We start from the raw sequence: 23,517 nt of genomic DNA on the forward strand, positions 1-23,517 counted from the left end.
ATCCAGTTACACAATTAGTTGTATCTCTTTAATTCACAGCAGCAGTGCATACATGCTTAGTTTAGTGCACAGATGTCGATTGCGCTAATTGGTCTACTCATTATGCAGTACATTTTAAAATGTTATTGGCTGCTTGCTCCAAGTAACATTTATAAAATTGGGATATCTTAGCCAAAGCAGTGTTGTGTTGGTTTGTGAACAGACACATAAGATCTGTAAGTACTTAAATCCTACTACCTGTAATAACAATATTCAGTTAGGTTGCTCAACTCCTTCGAACCATCTGTATTGTACTAATGTCCATCCCGCTACGTGCCTGGGTTATAAAAAGTAGTCATCTTGAAAGAAATATGTCATAACTGAGTACACCTTGAGATCAGTTTTTACAATTAACAAAGATGACAGCTGGATGTGCATATGGGTCAGAAGTAGAACTGAAAATTAGGCACAGCACAAACCCTTGCTCTATGGAAAAAGAGAACTGCCTGCTACACTTCAGTGTATCTGATTGTCTTGCACAGACTTCACATGTCGATAATCCTGTCATTGTTCCCACAGCCTCACCTGTTTAAGGAGGTAATATTCACACAAATGTGGGCACCTAAATCCAAAATGGACCCTTGAATGTGTAAAATTATAGCTTATTCCCATCGACCCTGGCATCTTTCAATATAGCGGCAAGAAGTTCCGTGAAAAGTAATAACCGTAGTTTCATGATCAACCACATCACTTTATGCCTGGGATATCCTCAGCTGTGCACTACCAAAATATTCTAAATGGGTCCATATCGGCCTAGTTGATTCATAGCTAATTACTGACACAAGCATCATTACAGCATCATTTCACACTAAACTCCGGGTCGAAGGGGACCGATGCATGAAAAGTTACAAATATGCCGGACAGACCTCACTGCATTGTCGTAGGCTTGGGAGAGGTATTTCTTGCGGGGAAAAGTTGAAGCTGTGCTGGCAGCCGGCAAGACCGCCCGCTACGGGATCTCAATGTCCCACTGTGGTGCGGGGCAGATTGTGGCCTTTTGTTTAAGAATTGCTGTTAATCACAGCCCCTTCATGGGCTCTGATTAACATCAATACTTAAACAAAAGACCACAGTCTGCCCTGCACTTAACTAACAAAAGCGTACAGACAGTTTCAAAACACAGAGTGTGCTAAAGTACAGGCTGTGGTTTGAAATTGTTTCTACACTTTTGTTAGTAAACCGCAGGGCAGACTATGGCCTTTTGTTTAAGTATTGATATTAATCAGAGCCCGTGAAGGGGCTCTGATTAACAGCAATACTATAACAATAGGCCACAATCTGCCCCGCGCTCCCACATAGCCACATCACCCCAAGCCCCACCAGCCCCCCCCCCCCCGGCCACCTTACCTGTACTCGTCACGACCGCTCTGGGACCACTGCATTCAAAAGTGCCTGATGTTTGCGCCGCTCGCTTCTTTAAAACGGCCGGCGGCGCGACTCTCTTGCATGACATCCTGACTGTGTGTGCGCTCAAGTTCAAGTTCAAGTTCAAGTTTGTGCCTTTATATAGCGCACTACTCACCCAGAGGGTCTCAAGGCGCTTGGGGGAGGGGTTCATTATTTGTCGAATAGCCAGGTTTTAAGTTCTTTTCTGAAGGCGATATGGTTTTGAGTAAGGCGGAGGTGGGTGGGGAGTGAGTTCCAGGTCTTGGCAGCCAGGAAGGAGAAGGATCTGCCCCCCATGGTGGATTTTCAGATGCGCGGGACTGCGGCAAGGGCTTGATTGGACGATCTTAGTTGGCGGGTTGGTTTGTGGAAGGACAGTCGAGTGTTGAGGCATTCGGGTCCTAGATTGTAGAGGGCCTTGTGTGCGTGGGTGAGAAGACGGAATGTGATTCTTTTGTTGACGGGAAGCCAGTGGAGGTCTTTTAGGTGCTCGGTGATGTGATCTTGGCGAGGTATGTCCAGTATGAGTCTCGCTGATGAGTTTTGGATGCGTTGGAGTTTTTTCTGTAATTTTGCTGTGATTCCGGCGTATAGTGTGTTACCAAAGTCCATCCGACTCGTGACCAGTGCGTGGGTGACAGTCTTTCTTGTCTCGAGGGGGATCCAGCGGAATATCTTTTTGAGAATGCGAAGTACGTTGAAGCAGGAGGATGAGACTGCGTTGACTTGTCTGGACATCGAGAGAGAGGAGTCTAGGATGAAGCCAAGGTTACGTGCATGGTCTGTAGGTGTGGGTGCTGTGCCCAGGGAGGATGGCCACCAGGAGTCATCCCAGGCAGAGAGGGAAGCTCCTAGGATGAGTACCTCTGTTTTATCTGAGTTCAGTTTAAGGCGGCTATGTTTCATCCACTCGGCTACTTCTTTCATGCCTTCGTGAAGATTGTTTGTGGCGGTGTTAGGGTCTTTGGTGAGGGAAAGGATTAATTGGGTGTCGTCGGCGTAAGAGATGATGTTGAGGTTGTGTTGGAACGCGATGGATGCGAGTGGGCTCATGTAGACGTTGAAGAGGGTGGGACTGAGTGATGATCCTTGTGGTACTCCACAGATGACTTCAGTGGCTTCTGAGTTGAATGGGGGAAGTCGGACTCTCTGAGTTCTCCCAGCTAGGAACGAGATGATACAGTCCAAGGCTTTTCCTTTTATGCCGGCGTTGCTGAGGCGTTGTATGAGGGTGCTGTGGCAGACTGTGTCGAAAGCGGCGGATAGGTCGAGTAAAATGAGGGCCGCTGTTTCTCCGTTATCCAGTAGTGTTCTGATGTCGTCTGTTGCTGCAATGAGGGCGGTTTCGGTGCTGTGTTTGGCTCTAAATCCGGACTGAGAGGGATCGAGGGAGTTGTTGAATTCAAGGAATGCGGCGAGCTGGCTGTTGATGGCTTTCTCAATGACTTTGGCCGGGAATGGGAGGAGGGATATGGGTCGGTAGTTTTTAAGTTCAGTGGGGTCTGCTGTGGGTTTCTTCAAAAGGGCGCTGAGTTTGGCGTGTTTCCAGCTTTCTGGGAAGGTGGCAGAGTTGAACAAGCAGTTGATGATGTCGCGGAGATGGGGTGCGATGATGGAGTCCGCTTTGTTGAAGCTGTGGTGGGGGCAGGGGTCGGTAGGCGAGCCAGAGTGGATTGAGTTCATTAGGCGGATGGTGTCTTCGGTGGTGATTGGGTTCCAGGCGCTAACGTTGTTAGTTGGCGGAGTAGGAACTGAGAGTGGGGGGAGGGTAGGTCGCTGGGAGTATTCTCGAAGCTGTTGTGGATGTCAGCAATTTTGTTGTAGAAGAAGGAGGATAACGCATCGCAGAGGTCTTGGGAGGGAGTGATGTCGTTAGATGCTGCGGTGGGGTTGGTGAATTCTTTGACGATGTTGAAAAGTTCCTTGCTGTTGTGAGTGTTGTTGTCGAGACGAACCTTGAACGCTGATTTCTTGGCCGAGCGAATCAGTAGGTGGTGTTGGCGGTGGGCTGCTTTGAGGGTGGCCATGTTGTCGGTGGTTGGGTTTTTTCTCCATGATTTCTCCAGGGTGCGGCATAGCTTCTTGGATTTTTTAAGGTCATCATTGAACCAGGGAGCCTTTTTGCTGGCTGATTTGATCTAGTGTTTTTTTAGGGGTGCTAATTCGTCAGCACTGTGGGTGATCCATTGCTTGAGATTGGTGGCCGCTTGACTTGGGTCCGATGAGAGGGTGGGAGGGTTTTGGTTGAGTGATGTGAGGAGTTGCTCGGTGGTGATTTTGTTCCAGTTTCTTCACAGAATAGGTTGTGGGCGGTTGTGGGTCATGGTAGTTTTGTAACTGAAGTGAACACAGCTGTGGGCCGTCCAGTGGAGAGCTGTGGTGTGATCGAAGGAGATGTGTTTGCTGGAGGTGAAGATAGGGTCGAGCGTGTGACCGGCTACATGGGTGGGGGTGTCAACAAGTTGTTTGAGTCCGAGATTGGCCATGTTGTCCAGAAGGGTGGTGGTGTTGCTGTCGTGTTTGTTTTCAAGGTGATAGTTGAGGTCTCCTAAAAGAATGTAGTTATCGGAGGCGAGGGCATGTGGGCTGACGAAGTCTGTGATGTCATCGCTGAATTGACTGTGGGCGCCTGGGGGCCTGTAGATGAGGGTGCCTCTAAGTGTGGTCCTAGGGTCGGTGTAGATCTGAAAGTGGAGGTGTTCGGCGGTTGTAAGGTTATCGTCGGAGCTGGTCGAGATTCTGATGGTGTTTCTGTGGATGATGGCGATGCCTCCTCCTGTTTGATTGGTGCAGTCTTTCCGGATGATCTTGTAGTTGTCCGGGACAGCTATGGCCATGTCGGGTGCTGATGATGTGTTCATCCATGTTTCTGTAAGGAAGGCGATGTCCGGTGACGCAGTGTTGAGTAGATCCCAAAGCTCAGTAGCGTGTCTGTGGACCGAGCGGGTGTTGAGTAGGATGTACTTCAGGTGGTTAGAGTCGGAGCTTAGTTTGGAGGAGGTGGATTTGGTGAGGGTCCTGATGCAGTTGAACTTGCAGGAGAGGCAGGCGAATGGGCCGTGGGTCCGTCCTGTGGTGGCTTCGCAGCATTGTGGTGTGCGTCCGGGGTTGAGGGTGAGGAGAGTTGCGGCATCATATGTGAATCTAGAGGGTTGGATGCGGTGGGGAACAGGGGGTCTGGCGCTGGGTGCGGTCCAGGCGCGGACGGGCGTAGACGGGCTTACCTTTGGCGCACCTTTGGCGCGCATGGGGCGCGACTGCTGCGCGTGAACGCTGCACTCAAATGCATCAGTCATAAGTGGATAGTGGAGGGGGAGGGATGAGGGAGGAGCAGCTGGGAGGCGGGAGCGGGGCGGAGTTCAGGGCAGGGAGGCACAAACAACAACAAGGCACAAAATGGCAGTCAGCCCAAAAGCGCAATCGGGTTGGGGCACACTATGAGCAACAGAACGCGATCTCTAGGTCAGTGGAACCGGCACAAGTGACAATCAGGCACAAAAAATCCAACACACAGGTAGCACACTTAATCAGAGCGTTGCAGCGCGCTTTGTCAGACTAGCGCCGCGATAATATGCAAATGAGCTCTCGTGAACTCGGCAGGGCTGCGCAACAATACAGCAATTAATTTGAGCGTTCTAACTCGAACTGGCACAACGAGCAATGCGGTAATTAAATTAATTCAGGCACAAGTGTAGCAAGATGTGGGCGCTACGATACCAGATGGTCTCGCAGGGCAGGGAGCAGCGTGGAGGAGCGACCGCCTCCGATGAAATCAGGACCATACGAGGCGGTGCGCGCTGACGTCAGGAGAGGTGGTAGGGACAGGTCGTATGCAAAGTCCAGGTCATCGAGCTGCATCCAAGATGTCCAAGGAATCCACTGGAACCCATTTCTTCTTTTGCTTTGGATGTCAACATGATTCAGTTTATGGCCACCAGGAAGAGAAAAGGTGAGAGCAAACAATCCGGGTGGACTCCAGTCCTCACTTTGAAGGCTTTCATGAGTTGTCCTCTATGGACTATCTTGCAGGTCATTCCCTACAATGAGTTCCTGATGATTCTTACAAGTTTACCTGGCACACAGTTTACAAAGGGTCTCCCTGTCCACGCTGTCCGAAGCCTTCTCATAATCAATGAAATTGACATAGAGAAGGAGTTCCATTCCATAAACTGCTCAATGACACTGTGCAATGTTGCAGTTTAATCTGTGCAGGATCTATCTTTGAGGAAGCCAGCTTTATGGTCCCGCAACTCTACTTGTTCCTTCATTCTGTTCAGGAGCACTCTGCTGAATACTTTGTCTGGGGTGGATAGAAGAGTTAGCCCTTTAAAGTTTGCACAGGTATTCAGGTCACATTTCTTGAGGATCTTGATGAGATATCCCTCCTTCCATTCTGGCACCTTTTCCTCTTCCCAAGGTCCTTTATAACATAGGGTACATCATGTCTACTGATGGTTTTCAATGTCTATGTTCAGTGCCTCTGTAGGAATGATGTCAGGTACTGTTGCCTTCCCATTTCTTCCCATGGCAAAGGCTGTGTGCAGTAGGTTCTTGGCCAGTCAATGGGCCTAAAAGGAGTTGGATTTCAATCTCTTGTGCCCACAGGAGCTTTTGTATTTTGTAATTTATTTTTGAAAGACCCCCTGTACTCCTGTAGGAGCCAGCACAGGTGAGAAAGGCAGTGTTGTATAATGTGACATTTATTGATTTTGATACATCAATTTTACATGAACCCCCGCAAAGTCTGTTAAAGATTACAATAACATGAAGGAATCCTATTCAACATCTTGTAAAGCATCCAGTTACACAGTTAGTTGTATTTTTTTAATTCACAGCAGAAGTGCATACATGCTTAGTTCAGTGCTCAGATGTCGATTGCGCTAATTGGTCCACTCATTATGCAGTACATTTTAAAATGTTATTGGCTGCTTGCTCCAAGTAACATTTATAAAATTGTGATATCTTAGCCAAAACAGTGTTGTGCTGGTTTGTGAACAGACACCTAAGATCTATAAGTACTTAAATCCTACTACCTGTAATAACAATATTCAGTCAGGTTGCTCAAATGCCTTCGAACCATCTGTATTGTATTAATGTCCTTCCCGTTACGTGCCTGGGTTATAAAAAGTAGTCATCTTGAAAGAAATATGTCTTATCTGGGTACACCTTGAGATCAGTTTTTACAATTAACAAAGATGACAGCTAGATGTGCATATGGCCCAGAAGTAGAACTGAAAATTAGGCACAGCACAAACCCTTGCTCTATGGAAAAAGAGAGCTGCCTGCTACACTTCAGTGTATCTGATTGTCTTGCACAGACTTCACATGTAGATAATCCTGTCATTGTTCCCAAGATCAAGCTGATTGTAATACTTTACAATCAGCTTCACCTGTTTAAGGAGGTAATATTCACACAAATGTGGGCACTTAAAATCCAAAATGGACCCTTGAATGTGTAAAATTATAGCTTATTCCCCTCGACCCCGGCATCTTTCAATATAGCGGCAAGAAGTTCAGTGAAAAGTAATAACCGTAGTTTCATGATCAACCACAGCACTCTATGCCTGGGACATCCTCAGCTGTGCACTACCAAAATATTCTAAGTGGGTCCATATCGGCCCGGTTGATTCATAGCTAATTACTGACACAAGCATCATTACAGCATCAATTCACACTAAACTCCGGGTCGAAGGGGACCGATGCATGAAAAGTTACAAATATGCTGGGCAGACCTCACTGCATTGTCGTAGGCTTGGGAGAGGTATTTCTTGCGGGGAAAAGTTGAAGCCATGCTGGCAGCCGGCTAGACCGCCCCGCTACGGGATCTCAATCTCCCACTGCAGTGCAGAGCAGTTTAATCTGTGCAGGATCTATATTTGAGGAAGCCAGCTTTATGGTCTTGCAACTCTACTGGTTTCTTCATTCTGTTCAGGAGCACTTTGCTGAATACTTTGTCTGGGGTTGATAGAAGAGTTAGCCCTATAAAGTTTGCGCAGTTATTCCGGTCACATTTCTTGAGGATCTTGATGAGATATCCCTCCTTCCATTCTGGCACCTTTTCCTCTTCCCAGGTCATTCATAACATAGGGTACATCATGTCTACTGATGGTTTTCAATGTCTGCGTTCAGTGCCTCTGCAGAAATGATGTCAGGTACTGTTGCCTTCCCATTTCTTAGATGTTTGATAGCTTGCCATATTTCCTTCTTGTTTGGTCTTCCGCAGTCGATTGGCAAGTCCTTGTCAGCTGGCTGTATGACTGGTGGAGACTGCAACACAGGCTGGTTCAGAAGTTATTCAAAGTGCTCCACCCATCTTCGTTCTTGGCCTTTGTTACCCACAATTGTCTTCAGCGCTTTTTCTTTAGCAGGTCTTTCTCATTTACTGTATCTGCCAGAGTGTTTTCTTTTTATATCAAAGACTTCTTTTTACAATATAAGTGGGCTTGAATGGTCTGATGGAGTGGACTGTCCATAAACCGCTGTGTGCAGGGCAAACAATGTGTGTAATAGGAGTTTCACCATCCAAGAGGGCTTTATTGTCTGGAGAAAGTGGACTCTCTTTGAACATTTGTGCACATGGCAGTGGCTGCACATTATAGGGACAGGACCACCTAAAGGGGATTGTGTGTATGGAGAGAGTGTACTATCTATGAAGAGTTGTGCACATGACAATGGCTGCTCATAGTTTGTGCTTGGCCTCATAATGGGGGTTGGTGTTAGGAGAGGGTGGGCTCTACATGTAGAGTGCTGAACAAGGCGAAGGCTGCCCAAACCAGGAGCTTGGCCACTCATATCTGATTGATTTCCAACAAGAGATTCGATACAGGGCAAAGGCTGTGTGCAGTAGGTGCTTGGCCATTTAATGGGCCTAGGTGTCTAAAAGGATTTGGATTTCAATCTCCTGTGCCCACAGGAGCTTTTGTATTTTGTAATTTATTTTTGAAAGACCCACTGTACTCCTGCAGGAGCCTGCACAGGTGAGAAAGGCAGTGCTGTATAATGTGACAAGCAATGTCTTGTGATGTTTTTGATGCTAGAGTTGTTGATGCCATAAACTAATGGTTCTTAACTTGCGGTCCAGGGAACCCCTGGGGGCCACAATGTCTACTCAGGTTGTTGAAAAATGCTTAGAAAATTAAATAATATCAACAGGTGAATAAACTGTATATAAATAAAGAAGCAGTATGTAAAACCTAAAAATGTTCTGTAGATGGGATATGTAGGCGCACTGCAAGAACATCATACAGAATATAGTATGGGCAATGAGTGACCTTAATTCAATTTGCAAAAGCTCCAACCTTTCCTTTCAAATTAATGTTTTGATTTTTAAGATTATTTTGGGAAGTGAATACAGTTTTTGATCATTTGTGTATTTGTTTGTTGAATGCTAGTGTCTGTATATTTTGTGTATTGCTTTGTGGATCAGATCATCAAAAATGCATAGACCAGGGTTCTCGGCTCCCTGTAATGACACATTGGGGGTCCCAAGACTCCAATAATGATACAGTGGAGGTCCCTGGGTTCCAGTTATGATATAGTGGGGTTACACAGAAGTCTAATGTTTAAGAGGAACTGCCATAAAACATGAGACCTGAATTAGTATAGCTATTCAAGGTCACTCTATAACAGTCCCAGGATCTTGGAAGGACCTCTACAAAACTTTCTCAGCCCTCTTGGGTCTCTGCTAATGGATTTTAGATCCTATTACGTGTTCCACATTTTCGATTCATTATGTCAAAGTCGGATATTATATTTAATAATGTTAACATCTGTTCCATTCTCCACATATTTTCATAACCTCTTCTCCTTTTTAGTATTGCAATCTTGTGTACTACATTACTGATGAATATGCTTATGCCTGTTATCTGAGGCTGTGAGCTGCTCATTCCCCATTAAGCAACTGAAAAGCTCCTAGCTTTCATTTGTGTATGACTTGTGACCTCCAAATAACTATTAATTTAGAAAATGTCATTGTGGGAAATGGCTTTGACACATTTAAAGTGTGCAATAACATTTGTTAATTTAAGACAGATCTCACACATGTGTGGAATAGATTTTTCATGTTTGTTATCATGATACATGCAACACACGCGGTGAATGTTAACATGCTAACCTATTTGTGCACTGTTTAATTCAACACCCTAACCTGCCAGCTCTGCTTCACCGACCACGCCCTCGCCACTGCCCCCCGTATCCGAAGAGTGACCGCTGGCGGCAGATTTTTCCCACTTCGCCGACAAGACATGGAACACCCTCCCCATCTGCCTATGGCAGACCCAAGACCTCCTGGCCTTCAGAAGACTCCTCAGGACCTGACATTTCGAACAGTAGCAACATTTCCACACCCGTTAGCGCCTTGAGACCCTCACGGGTAAGTGGTGCGCTTTACAAATGCCTTGATTGATTGATTGATACTACTATACTCTTCATAGGCAGGAGTCTCGCTGACAGAGTTTGTCTGACTCCTAACACTTCTGCTGTTAAAAACAATCTATCATCTTTTTTCTTCAAAAAAGGTCATAATTTCCTTATGAGGCCAAGGGAATCTAGTGGGCGTGACCACCAATAATTTGGGTTTTGCACAGCCCCCTTCATAGTTGTGGACTCAATGATGGTTGAAACAGTTGGAGGCTTCAGCAGCAGTAGATTACTCCACCAGACAGTCGCAAAAGGTTGTTTGCCACTGGCCTTTTTCAGCTGAGACTGTAAATGTAGCAGTATTTTTTGACTCTTCTAAAGTAAACAAAGGAGCACAACACAATGACATTGAACAAAGCAAAATAACATTATTGCAAAAATAGAAACGGGCCCAACGTACCAAAACGGTCAAAACAGAATCCACCACAACAACCAGAGTGAAGAACAACACCACAAAACAGTCAAAACAAAATCCAACACAACAACCAAAGTAAAGCACCACACCAACATGACACAAGAAGATAACAGCACAAAAACAACTTACAATATTACCAACACAACAAAATGAACATAACAAATATGCACAAACATTCTGGTCACACATTATCAATTCAACAAATTTGCTTCAACAACATGATGGTAAAAGTTGTTCACTTCAAACACTGACTTCCTTACTACCAAGACAATGTATTGGTCTCAGTCAAAAATGTGTCTTGATGACTAGGTTATTGTCCCTTTCTCCTCAATGTGCGTTTTTTTTCCACAAGATTTTAATCCAAAACAGGAAGTGATTATTAAAGTAGAATCATTCGGGTGAAGGATAGTCTAGTAATTCCTCCATGAATATTATGAATTATTGAATTGTCAGTAAAGGAGCCATAAAAAGTGGCAAACTTCTACTTATCATCAATTGAGGTAGTATATATTACCCAAGTAACAGCTCATTGTGCCTTGTCTGTATTCGTGTACTTTCCTGTGAGTTTTCCTTATAATTTTTGGCTTCCCTTCAGTTGAACTTCTTGGCTGATAGTGACGATATCTGCACAGTATTCCTTCATGAGGGTAAGCTCAATTTTGTGCTTTAGTGCAAAATATATATCTGAAACATATTCCTTTGATTAAATGTTACAGCTCAACCTCTGGAAAAAAGTAGAGAGGTTGTTTTTAAAACCGATTCTCATTCCCTCAGTCTAATACAGTACTCAATTATAGATTACAATACATTGAAAAACACTCAAATATATCCTTCTATTTATTCCTGTATTATTTATCTGTGAGAATTAATTGGCATCATAAAAATAAATGCTCAACATTGGTTTGGTTCATTTAGCATTACCAGGCCGCACTAGGCCTTATTATGCATAGTGCCTGTTTTAATGCTGTGCACAAGTATTGTTTTAATTTAGCTTTCCAAAAAGTAATTGAAAGCCAACTACAGCTGTGGTGTGTCGCTGTATGTCAAGTATTAATTTTTATTAGCTGTCTCAGCTGAAGGGATGCACTTTTGAGACATTATGGTCCTGATTCACAAAGTGCCTCTACACTCGTGGCAGAGGCCCTGAAGTTGAGGAGCAGTCTCCACACTCAGGTGGAATCTCAGCAAAGAGAATTCTCATTGCGCAGATTGCACCCCAAGTGCGAAGACTCTGCCACAACTGCAGAGCCTCTGTTATGAGTGCAAGGCCCTTTGTGAATCAGGCCCTACATGATAATGAGCTAAATCTACAATTGCTATTTCCATAATGCTGACCAGTTTATATGATTAAGTTGCTTTTCTCATGTTTATGTCCACAGAAAATGGTTGGCTCAGTATATGATGTACAATTATGTAAGTGGACACCTTGCACTGATCCAGAAAACCAATATGGTGATTTTAGTGGTCTTAGACAACCTTAGAAAGCTCTCTAAGTGGTAGCCGTGGAGAGCGGCCTTCAGGCTTAGTCCAGAAGGAGTTTAAAGCAGCTTGTTTCACCAGATCATATTATTATAAGAATTGATTAAGTGAAAGGGAACCACACAGTATATTTATAAAAACAGATATTCATTGTAAAACACTCACTACCACATTCAAATATCTCCTTGCCAGATATATATACACAATCCACAAAATACTTTGCAATAGAAAGAGGTAAGTAGCACAGAATACACAGTGGTCCCCAGATGGAGACCAAACAATACACTAAAATAGTGATAAGGGAACAACAACTCGAGTCAAGACAATACTCAGAGGATGTGGAAGTGCTGGGTACCCACAGAACCGTCCAAGGTGAGTATCTAGGTGCCCAACAGAGGTTGTGTGCAATGTAGGAACACAACTCTGTTCTCTGTATAAAACAATGTGTAAGTCACAGTTGCAATTTTAAAGAAAGAGGACTCTTACAAGTGGACCCTGAAGAAACTACATGGAATACAAGAGTTTGGAGAGCCACCCCACCCTTGAATGCCTTTGGAACCAGGATATCTGCACCAGGGAAGCCGGCCGCATAGGTGTGAAGTGGCGTTGGAAACTGACATGGGACCCAATGGAGGACTTCAGAAAGGTGCTGCTACTTGAGAAGGCAAAGGTGGATTCAAAATGTGAAAAACCTGAAAGCAGAGAAAGAGAGTCTATGCCACTTATGAGTGACCAGGAGGCATGAAAGATGAATGTCCACCTTTGTCGGGTGTTGCAGGAGAGCTGACGGTGACATTTAAACTGCAGCTGTATGGACAAGGCATCTGTGGAAGACCAGGAGCCATACACAAGCGGTCGCACAGTGGATGTCAAGAGTTGAGGGGTCGATGCCCAACAAGAGCAACAACAAGCCTTAGCAACTGCAACCAGCAAGGAAGTTGAAGAAAGTGCAACGTCGGGACCAGTAAGGTCCAGGAGACTTACCACAAGCAGGTGAGTCAGGGCAGGCCCCAAACAATCAGGGGAGCCCAAAGGAATTCAAATGTGACCCTCGACAGGACCCACAGGGCGGCGGCACTAGAGTCACAAGAAGACCTCGAGCAGCTTACCAAAAAAGCTGGCCCACAGTGCAAAGAATGCAGTTTTGTCAAAGATTGTGGTCACTGGAGATGCTTGAGGTTGGGGTTACTTGGAGCCCAAAGATCTCGATGAGAGGAAGCCACAAGCCTTTGCAACTGTAAGTCGACATGGTGCACAGGGGTGCGGTTCCTGTGTCTCCAAAGAGGGATAATGGCCTCAAAATTAGTGAGAAGACAGGGCAGCCCACATGGGATGTGTAGAAGCACCACCTGTGTTACTGAGCCTTTCATAGTCTGTGGGAGCCTAGGATCAGCAGACCGTTCAGCTTAGTTGCAGTGCCTGCAAATGCAAGGAAGTGACTCCTTCACTTTCAAGCGAGATTCCTTCAGGTGTCTTGGATGCCTAAAGGCCTTAGAAGGTTTCCTGTATGGAGCACAGGCATGCATGTTGCAGCAGATGAGCAGGGCAAAGAGGTCAGGAGCAGCAGGAGTCTTCCAGGTTCCAGTCTTGAAGCCTAGAGTAAAGTCCAGCAAAGTCCAGAGTGCCCAGACCGTCAAAGTTGAAGTGGTGTCTGAATTGAATCATGTCCCAAAGCAAATCTAGGGACCCACCCTCAAGTAAGCCCTTAAATACCCCAAGGAAAGGATTGGGATGATTCAGGGGTCCCTCCCTAAGGCGGGGCTGAACAAGGGTGCAGGATACTCCCTTGTTCTTTCAGGCCGGAGTGGGAGCCAACTGCTCCCTGAACTGGATTGAACTGGACTAGGCATGGAAGGCAACAAATGTGCCATGCACGCAGACTAAATGGGGCTGGCAAACACTCCCAACTGGCCCCAATACACTAAACACTAAACCCTCTGGGAGGTGGTCATGCCTCCCTGTGACAGGATGCCTATTGTTCGGCATTCCTAGCACCAAGAGACCTCCCCGCTGAACGTGCACTTTAGAAATCGCCAATAAAATAACATTCCCCTGCTCGAGCTTGGCTCAGCAGCAGGAGGGCAGATATCATATCTCTGGTCGGCAGCAGCCATGTTGTACTGTCCATCTCTAGAGGACTGGTACTGGGAGCACTTAGAACCTAATGGAGGGCCTCCATTAGATCCTCAGTGTAGGGGGAGATGGTCTTCGTGTAATGAAGCGGTGCCCCTCTGTATGTTATATGGCTGTCTCACTTACACCCCAGGAGAATGGACTCCGAAGGTTGTAGGGATGTCCTGCTCATGCAGGGGCACCCTCACACTTAGAACTGAGCACACTGCCTTTAGGATTGGAAAGACCAGCTGTTTGGCTGCTTTATAGGTTTTAGGTGCAGTGATCCTAGATAGAGGTAACCTATATCTCTCATAAGCAGTGTTAGCACCAGCTTACTCAGACTGCAATGGCATGCCTGCAGTGACAGAATAAATGGTCTTCCATAGGCGGCATTATACATGCTTCAGCCATTGGGGGACCTCTAGGGTACCTATGCCCTGGGTACTATATACTAGGGTCTTATAATTGTACCCCAGTATCCAATCTGGGAAGTACCTAAGTACTTACCATATCATTTTAGAGGATAAAGCAGAGAGACTGGGGTTCTAGCAGGATCCCAGTCAGAATACTCAGAAACAGCATAGCACCAGGCATAAAGTAGGGGTACATTAACAAGAAGAGAGGATGGGAGAGTAGATTGACACTCTTGTTCCCCGGTTGATTATCAATTAACAAAAAAAGAGTGTCTTAAGAAGTAGGCTAAACCACAGTAGGGAGCAACAGACTTAAGAGACGGGAAACAACCACACTGGAATGTTAAAGAAAGCCCTCGCTCTCCACCTAGTGATGACATGCTTCATCATCGGGTCGCACCAAAGAGACCGAGTGTCTCTTTGGTGTGCTACAATGCCAAAGCTACTGAGGAGCGGGATGGTGAGTTCAGGACGTGTTGAGTGAGAGTAAATTAGTGAGTGATGAGGGTATTTAAAATAGTCAGTAGTGTATCAAAAGTAAATATTTATTCTATGACCACTAAAGGCAGTATTTAAAATTAGATATGTGTAAGGAAGTAGTCCACTTTTAATTGAGTGGTGGATTCCTAAGCGCTTAGGAATCCACCACTAGTAGGGGTAACCATAAAAGCAGATCCTACTTTCCTACACTGAGCAAGTGACATTTTAATGCTGCCTTTCTAGTCAATGTTAGCAAGAAACAATGGTCTCTAAAGTACAATAGTTAAACACAGCTCATAAATAGAAAAGGTTTTCCAAAAACAATGATTTAGTAAGGAAAATGAAAGAAGCAATCTGCTGTGACGGTGGGGTGCAAAAACGTGCTTGGTTCTCAGGCCGAAAGTGATTACACAATAAGCGTGTCTTTATATTCAATCTAATTATTCAAATAGGTCTGCTTAGTTAGCAACAATGTTTCAAACCACATACATAAAACCATCATCATCAGGATTGGAATCACAAGTCTACCCGGGACAGTGTAGAGTGAAATCCTAATGCAGTAATATACAGTAATCTTTATTAAGGGGACACAAGATATGAATGAGAAGAAAACGTTCTTGTCAATTGGGATATAGAGCAGGGCACCAGAATCTCCAAGAGCAATGTAAACTTAATTAGTACTGTGGGTTGCCCAAAATAACACTGCTGGTCGGAGGCAACATGCAATCTTCAGCCTGGCAGGCCTGACATATGAGATTCCGCCCTGAGGACCAATTTATCACCAAGTCCCTGATGTGGTTCTGTGCAGGTAATCAGGCAATGAGGACTCGTTGCCTGGGCTGAGGGAGAGGTAAGAGATGAGGGATATGCCAATATTTGTTATTTGTTTTGGCAGGATGGGGCCAGCAAAGTGAGAGGAATGTTTGCTTATGAGATTGTGTTTTCAGGATCAGATTCAATTCCCATTTAAATAAATCTATAAACAGGGAACTAGAGGAAGCCTAATTGTGTATATTTTTCCATAATGTTCTTGACTGGTTATTTGAGCCCAGGATTGTGCCTTTCCTGTCAGGTGCAAAAGGGGGTGGTGATGAACAGAGTGTCTGAATTGAGCAGACCACTCTTACCCAGTCCAAAGATCAGGGCTTGATCCATCACCGTTATTTATCTCACTGCCCCATCCCAGCTCAGAACCTGGCTATATGCAAATCAGTCTGTCCCTGGCCCAGTGCATCATGGGAACAGGGCAGACTAAACTACCAAGCCAATTCTTTACCAGAAAGGAGACAAGCTACCGGGGACCGGTTTCTGGCATTTCAGCCTCTTCGGCCCGGCTTGCTTGAATCCTGATGGAGCAGTGAGAAAGGGACTCATGTCTGAGTATACCCTGCCACACCTATAGTGGCCAAAATCGATTTACAAAAGGGGGTGGTGATGAACAGAGTGTCTGAATTGAGCAGACCACTCTTACCCAGTCCAAAGATCAGGGCTTGATCCATCACCGTTATTTATCTCACTGCCCCATCCCAGCTCAGAACCTGGCTATATGCAAATCAGTCTGTCCCTGGCCCAGTGCATCATGGGAACAGGGCAGACTAAACTACCAAGCCAATTCTTTACCAGAAAGGAGACAAGCTACCGGGGACCGGTTTCTGGCATTTCAGCCTCTTCGGCCCGGCTTGCTTGAATCCTGATGGAGCAGTGAGAAAGGGACTCATGTCTGAGAATACCCTGCCACACCTATAGTGGCCAAAATCGATTTACAAAAGGGGGCGGTGATGAACAGAGTGTCTGAATTCAGCAGACCACTCTTACCCAGTCCAAAGATCAGGGCTTGATCCATCACCGTTATTTATCTCATTGCCCCATCCCAGCTCAAAACCTGGCTATATGCAAATCAGTCTGTCCCTGGCCCAGTGCATCATGGGAACAGGGCAGACTAAACTACCAAGCCAATTCTTTACCAGAAAGGAGACAAGCTACCGGGGACCGGTTTCTGGCATTTCAGCCTCTTCGGCCCGGCTTGCTTGAATCCTGATGGAGCAGTGAGAAAGGGACTCATGTCTGAGTATACCCTGCCACACCTATAGTGGCCAAAATCGATTTACAAAAGGGGGTGGTGATGAACAGAGTGTCTGAATTGAGCAGACCACTCTTACCCAGTCCAAAGATCAGGGCTTGATCCATCACCGTTATTTATCTCACTGCCCCATCCCAGCTCAGAACCTGGCTATATGCAAATCAGTCTGTCCCTGGCCCAGTGCATCATGGGAACAGGGCAGACTAAACTACCAAGCCAATTCTTTACCAGAAAGGAGACAAGCTACCTGGGACCGGTTTCTGGCATTTCAGCCTCTTCGGCCCGGCTTGCTTGAATCCTGATGGAGCAGTGAGAAAGGGACTCATGTCTGAGTATACCCTGCCACACCTATAGTGGCCAAAATCGATTTACAAAAGGGGGTGGTGATGAACAGAGTGTCTGAATTGAGCAGACCACTCTTACCCAGTCCAAAGATCAGGGCTTGATCCATCACCGTTATTTATCTCACTGCCCCATCCCAGCTCAGAACCTGGCTATATGCAAATCAGTCTGTCCCTGGCCCAGTGCATCATGGGAACAGGGCAGACTAAACTACCAAGCCAATTCTTTACCAGAAAGGAGACAAGCTACCGGGGACCGGTTTCTGGCATTTCAGCCTCTTCGGCCCGGCTTGCTTGAATCCTGATGGAGCAGTGAGAAAGGGACTCATGTCTGAGTATACCCTGCCACACCTATAGTGGCCAAAATCGATTTACAAAAGGGGGTGGTGATGAACAGAGTGTCTGAATTGAGCAGACCACTCTTACCCAGTCCAAAGATCAGGGCTTGATCCATCACCGTTATTTATCTCACTGCCCCATCCCAGCTCAGAACCTGGCTATATGCAAATCAGTCTGTCCCTGGCCCAGTGCATCATGGGAACAGGGCAGACTAAACTACCAAGCCAATTCTTTACCAGAAAGGAGACAAGCTACCGGGGACCGGTTTCTGGCATTTCAGCCTCTTCGGCCCGGCTTGCTTGAATCCTGATGGAGCAGTGAGAAAGGGACTCATGTCTGAGTATACCCTGCCACACCTATAGTGGCCAAAATCGATTTACAAAAGGGGGTGGTGATGAACAGAGTGTCTGAATTGAGCAGACCACTCTTACCCAGTCCAAAGATCAGGGCTTGATCCATCACCGTTATTTATCTCACTGCCCCATCCCAGCTCAGAACCTGGCTATATGCAAATCAGTCTGTCCCTGGCCCAGTGCATCATGGGAACAGGGCAGACTAAACTACCAAGCCAATTCTTTACCAGAAAGGAGACAAGCTACCGGGGACCGGATTCTGGCATTTCAGCCTCTTCGGCCCGGCTTGCTTGAATCCTGATGGAGCAGTGAGAAAGGGACTCATGTCTGAGTATACCCTGCCACACCTATAGTGGCCAAAATCGATTTACAAAAGGGGGTGGTGATGAACAGAGTGTCTGAATTGAGCAGACCACTCTTACCCAGTCCAAAGATCAGGGCTTGATCCATCACCGTTATTTATCTCACTGCCCCATCCCAGCTCAGAACCTGGCTATATGCAAATCAGTCTGTCCCTGGCCCAGTGCATCATGGGAACAGGGCAGACTAAACTACCAAGCCAATTCTTTACCAGAAAGGAGACAAGCTACCGGGGACCGGTTTCTGGCATTTCAGCCTCTTCGGCCCGGCTTGCTTGAATCCTGATGGAGCAGTGAGAAAGGGACTCATGTCTGAGTATACCCTGCCACACCTATAGTGGCCAAAATCGATTTACAAAAGGGGGTGGTGATGAACAGAGTGTCTGAATTGAGCAGACCACTCTTACCCAGTCCAAAGATCAGGGCTTGATCCATCACCGTTATTTATCTCACTGCCCCATCCCAGCTCAGAACCTGGCTATATGCAAATCAGTCTGTCCCTGGCCCAGTGCATCATGGGAACAGGGCAGACTAAACTACCAAGCCAATTCTTTACCAGAAAGGAGACAAGCTACCGGGGACCGGTTTCTGGCATTTCAGCCTCTTCGGCCCGGCTTGCTTGAATCCTGATGGAGCAGTGAGAAAGGGACTCATGTCTGAGTATACCCTGCCACACCTATAGTGGCCAAAATCGATTTACAAAAGGGGGTGGTGATGAACAGAGTGTCTGAATTGAGCAGACCACTCTTACCCAGTCCAAAGATCAGGGCTTGATCCATCACCGTTATTTATCTCACTGCCCCATCCCAGCTCAGAACCTGGCTATATGCAAATCAGTCTGTCCCTGGCCCAGTGCATCATGGGAACAGGGCAGACTAAACTACCAAGCCAATTCTTTACCAGAAAGGAGACAAGCTACCGGGGACCGGTTTCTGGCATTTCAGCCTCTTTGGCCCGGCTTGCTTGAATCCTGATGGAGCAGTGAGAAAGGGACTCATGTCTGAGTATACCCTGCCACACCTATAGTGGCCAAAATCGATTTACAAAAGGGGGTGGTGATGAACAGAGTGTCTGAATTGAGCAGACCACTCTTACCCAGTCCAAAGATCAGGGCTTGATCCATCACCGTTATTTATCTCACTGCCCCATCCCAGCTCAGAACCTGGCTATATGCAAATCAGTCTGTCCCTGGCCCAGTGCATCATGGGAACAGGGCAGACTAAACTACCAAGCCAATTCTTTACCAGAAAGGAGACAAGCTACCGGGGACCGGTTTCTGGCATTTCAGCCTCTTCGGCCCGGCTTGCTTGAATCCTGATGGAGCAGTGAGAAAGGGACTCATGTCTGAGTATACCCTGCCACACCTATAGTGACCAAAATCGATTTACAAAAGGGGGTGGTGATGAACAGAGTGTCTGAATTGAGCAGACCACTCTTACCCAGTCCAAAGATCAGGGCTTGATCCATCACCGTTATTTATCTCACTGCCCCATTCCAGCTCAGAACCTGGCTATATGCAAATCAGTCTGTCCCTGGCCCAGTGCATCATGGGAACAGGGCAGACTAAACTACCAAGCCAATTCTTTACCAGAAAGGAGACAAGCTACCGGGGACCGGTTTCTGGCATTTCAGCCTCTTCGGCCCGACTTGCTTGAATCCTGATGGAGCAGTGAGAAAGGGACTCATGTCTGAGTATACCCTGCCACACCTATAGTGGCCAAAATCGATTTACAAAAGGAGGTGGTGATGAACAGAGTGTCTGAATTGAGCAGACCACTCTTACCCAGTCCAAAGATCAGGGCTTGATCCATCACCGTTATTTATCTCACTGCCCCATCCCAGCTCAGAACCTGGCTATATGCAAATCAGTCTGTCCCTGGCCCAGTGCATCATGGGAACAGGGCAGACTAAACTACCAAGCCAATTCTTTACCAGAAAGGAAGGGTATTCTCAGATGTGAGACCCTTGCTCATTGCACCATCAGGATTCAAGCAAACCGGGCCGAAGACGGCTGTAATGCCAGAAACCGGTCCCCGGGAGCTTGTTTCCTTCCCAGTGTAAGAATTGGCTTTTGTAGTTTGGTTTGCCCTGTTCCCATCATGCACTGGGACAGGAACAGACTAATTTGCATACAGCCAGGTTCTGAAACTGGGATGGTGCAGTGAGCTAAAAAACGGTGTTGGATCTAGCCCTGATCTCTTGACTGGGTGAGAGCTTTCTGCTTAATACAGAGACTCTGTCCCTCACCACCCCTTGTTGTAAATATTTTTGTCCACCCTAAGCGTGGAAGGGTATTCTCAGATGTGAGACCCTTGCTCATTGCACCATCAGGATTCAAGCAAACCGGGCCGAAGACGGCTGTAATGCCAGAAACCGGTCCCCGGGAGCTTGTTTCCTTCCCAGTGTAAGAATTGGCTTTTGTAGTTTGGTTTGCCCTGTTCCCATCATGCACTGGGACAGGAACAGACTAATTTGCATACAGCCAGGTTCTGAAACTGGGATGGTGCAGTGAGCTAAAAAACGGTGTTGGATCTAGCCCTGATCTCTTGACTGGGTGAGAGCTTTCTGCTTAATTCAGAAACTCTGTCCCTCACCACCCCTTGTTGTAAATATTTTTGTCCACCCTAAGCGTGGAAGGGTATTCTCAGATGTGAGACCCTTGCTCATTGCACCATCAGGATTCAAGCAAACCGGGCCGAAGACGGCTGTAATGCCAGAAACCGGTCCCCGGGAGCTTGTTTCCTTCCCAGTGTAAGAATTGGCTTTTGTAGTTTGGTTTGCCCTGTTCCCATCATGCACTGGGACAGGAACAGACTAATTTGCATACAGCCAGGTTCTGAAACTGGGATGGTGCAGTGAGCTAAAAAACGGTGTTGGATCTAGCCCTGATCTCTTGACTGGGTGAGAGCTTTCTGCTTAATTCAGAGACTCTGTCCCTCACCACCCCTTGTTGTAAATATTTTTGTCCACCCTAAGCGTGGAAGGGTATTCTCAGATGTGAGACCCTTGCTCATTGCACCATCAGGATTCAAGCAAACCGGGCCGAAGACGGCTGTAATGCCAGAAACCGGTCCCCGGGAGCTTGTTTCCTTCCCAGTGTAAGAATTGGCTTTTGTAGTTTGGTTTGCCCTGTTCCCATCATGCACTGGGACAGGAACAGACTAATTTGCATACAGCCAGGTTCTGAAACTGGGATGGTGCAGTGAGCTAAAAAACGGTGTTGGATCTAGCCCTGATCTCTTGACTGGGTGAGAGCTTTCTGCTTAATTCAGAGACTCTGTCCCTCACCACCCCTTGTTGTAAATATTTTTGTCCACCCTAAGCGTGGAAGTGTATTCTCAGATGTGAGACCCTTGCTCATTGCACCATCAGGATTCAAGCAAACCGGGCCGAAGACGGCTGTAATGCCAGAAACCGGTCCCCGGGAGCTTGTTTCCTTCCCAGTGTAAGAATTGGCTTTTGTAGTTTGGTTTGCCCTGTTCCCATCATGCACTGGGACAGGAACAGACTAATTTGCATACAGCCAGGTTCTGAAAATGGGATGGTGCAGTGAGCTAAAAAACGGTGTTGGATCTAGCCCTGATCTCTTGACTGGGTGAGAGCTTTCTGCTTAATTCAGAGACTCTGTCCCTCACCACCCCTTGTTGTAAATATTTTTGTCCACCCTAAGCGTGGAAGGGTATTCTCAGATGTGAGACCCTTGCTCATTGCACCATCAGGATTCAAGCAAACCGGGCCGAAGACGGCTGTAATGCCAGAAACCGGTCCCCGGGAGCTTGTTTCCTTCCCAGTGTAAGAATTGGCTTTTGTAGTTTGGTTTGCTCTGTTCCCATCATGCACTGGGACAGGAACAGACTAATTTGCATACAGCCAGGTTCTGAAACTGGGATGGTGCAGTGAGCTAAAAAACGGTGTTGGATCTAGCCCTGATCTCTTGACTGGGTGAGAGCTTTCTGCTTAATTCAGAGACTCTGTCCCTCACCACCCCTTGTTGTAAATATTTTTGTCCACCCTAAGCGTGGAAGGGTATTCTCAGATGTGAGACCCTTGCTCATTGCACCATCAGGATTCAAGCAAACCGGGCCGAAGACGGCTGTAATGCCAGAAACCGGTCCCCGGGAGCTTGTTTCCTTCCCAGTGTAAGAATTGGCTTTTGTAGTTTGGTTTGCCCTGTTCCCATCATGCACTGGGACAGGAACAGACTAATTTGCATACAGCCAGGTTCTGAAACTGGGATGGTGCAGTGAGCTAAAAAACGGTGTTGGATCTAGCCCTGATCTCTTGACTGGGTGAGAGCTTTCTGCTTAATTCAGAGACTCTGTCCCTCACCACCCCTTGTTGTAAATATTTTTGTCCACCCTAAGCGTGGAAGGGTATTCTCAGATGTGAGACCCTTGCTCATTGCACCATCAGGATTCAAGCAAACCGGGCCGAAGACGGCTGTAATGCCAGAAACCGGTCCCCGGGAGCTTGTTTCCTTCCCAGTGTAAGAATTGGCTTTTGTAGTTTGGTTTGCCCTGTTCCCATCATGCACTGGGACAGGAACAGACTAATTTGCATACAGCCAGGTTCTGAAACTGGGATGGTGCAGTGAGCTAAAAAACGGTGTTGGATCTAGCCCTGATCTCTTGACTGGGTGAGAGCTTTCTGCTTAATTCAGAGACTCTGTCCCTCACCACCCCTTGTTGTAAATATTTTTGTCCACCCTAAGCGTGGAAGGGTATTCTCAGATGTGAGACCCTTGCTCATTGCACCATCAGGATTCAAGCAAACCGGGCCGAAGACGGCTGTAATGCCAGAAACCGGTCCCCGGGAGCTTGTTTCCTTCCCAGTGTAAGAATTGGCTTTTGTAGTTTGGTTTGCCCTGTTCCCATCATGCACTGGGACAGGAACAGACTAATTTGCATACAGCCAGGTTCTGAAAATGGGATGGTGCAGTGAGCTAAAAAACGGTGTTGGATCTAGCCCTGATCTCTTGACTGGGTGAGAGCTTTCTGCTTAATTCAGAGACTCTGTCCCTCACCACCCCTTGTTGTAAATATTTTTGTCCACCCTAAGCGTGGAAGGGTATTCTCAGATGTGAGACCCTTGCTCATTGCACCATCAGGATTCAAGCAAACCGGGCCGAAGACGGCCGTAATGCCAGAAACCGGTCCCCGGGAGCTTGTTTCCTTCCCAGTGTAAGAATTGGCTTTTGTAGTTTGGTTTGCCCTGTTCCCATCATGCACTGGGACAGGAACAGACTAATTTGCATACAGCCAGGTTCTGAAACTGGGATGGTGCAGTGAGCTAAAAAACGG

Source organism: Lissotriton vulgaris, chromosome 3_1, assembly GCF_964263255.1.
Source record: "Lissotriton vulgaris chromosome 3_1, aLisVul1.2, whole genome shotgun sequence".
Taxonomy (NCBI): Eukaryota; Metazoa; Chordata; class Amphibia; order Caudata; family Salamandridae; genus Lissotriton; species Lissotriton vulgaris.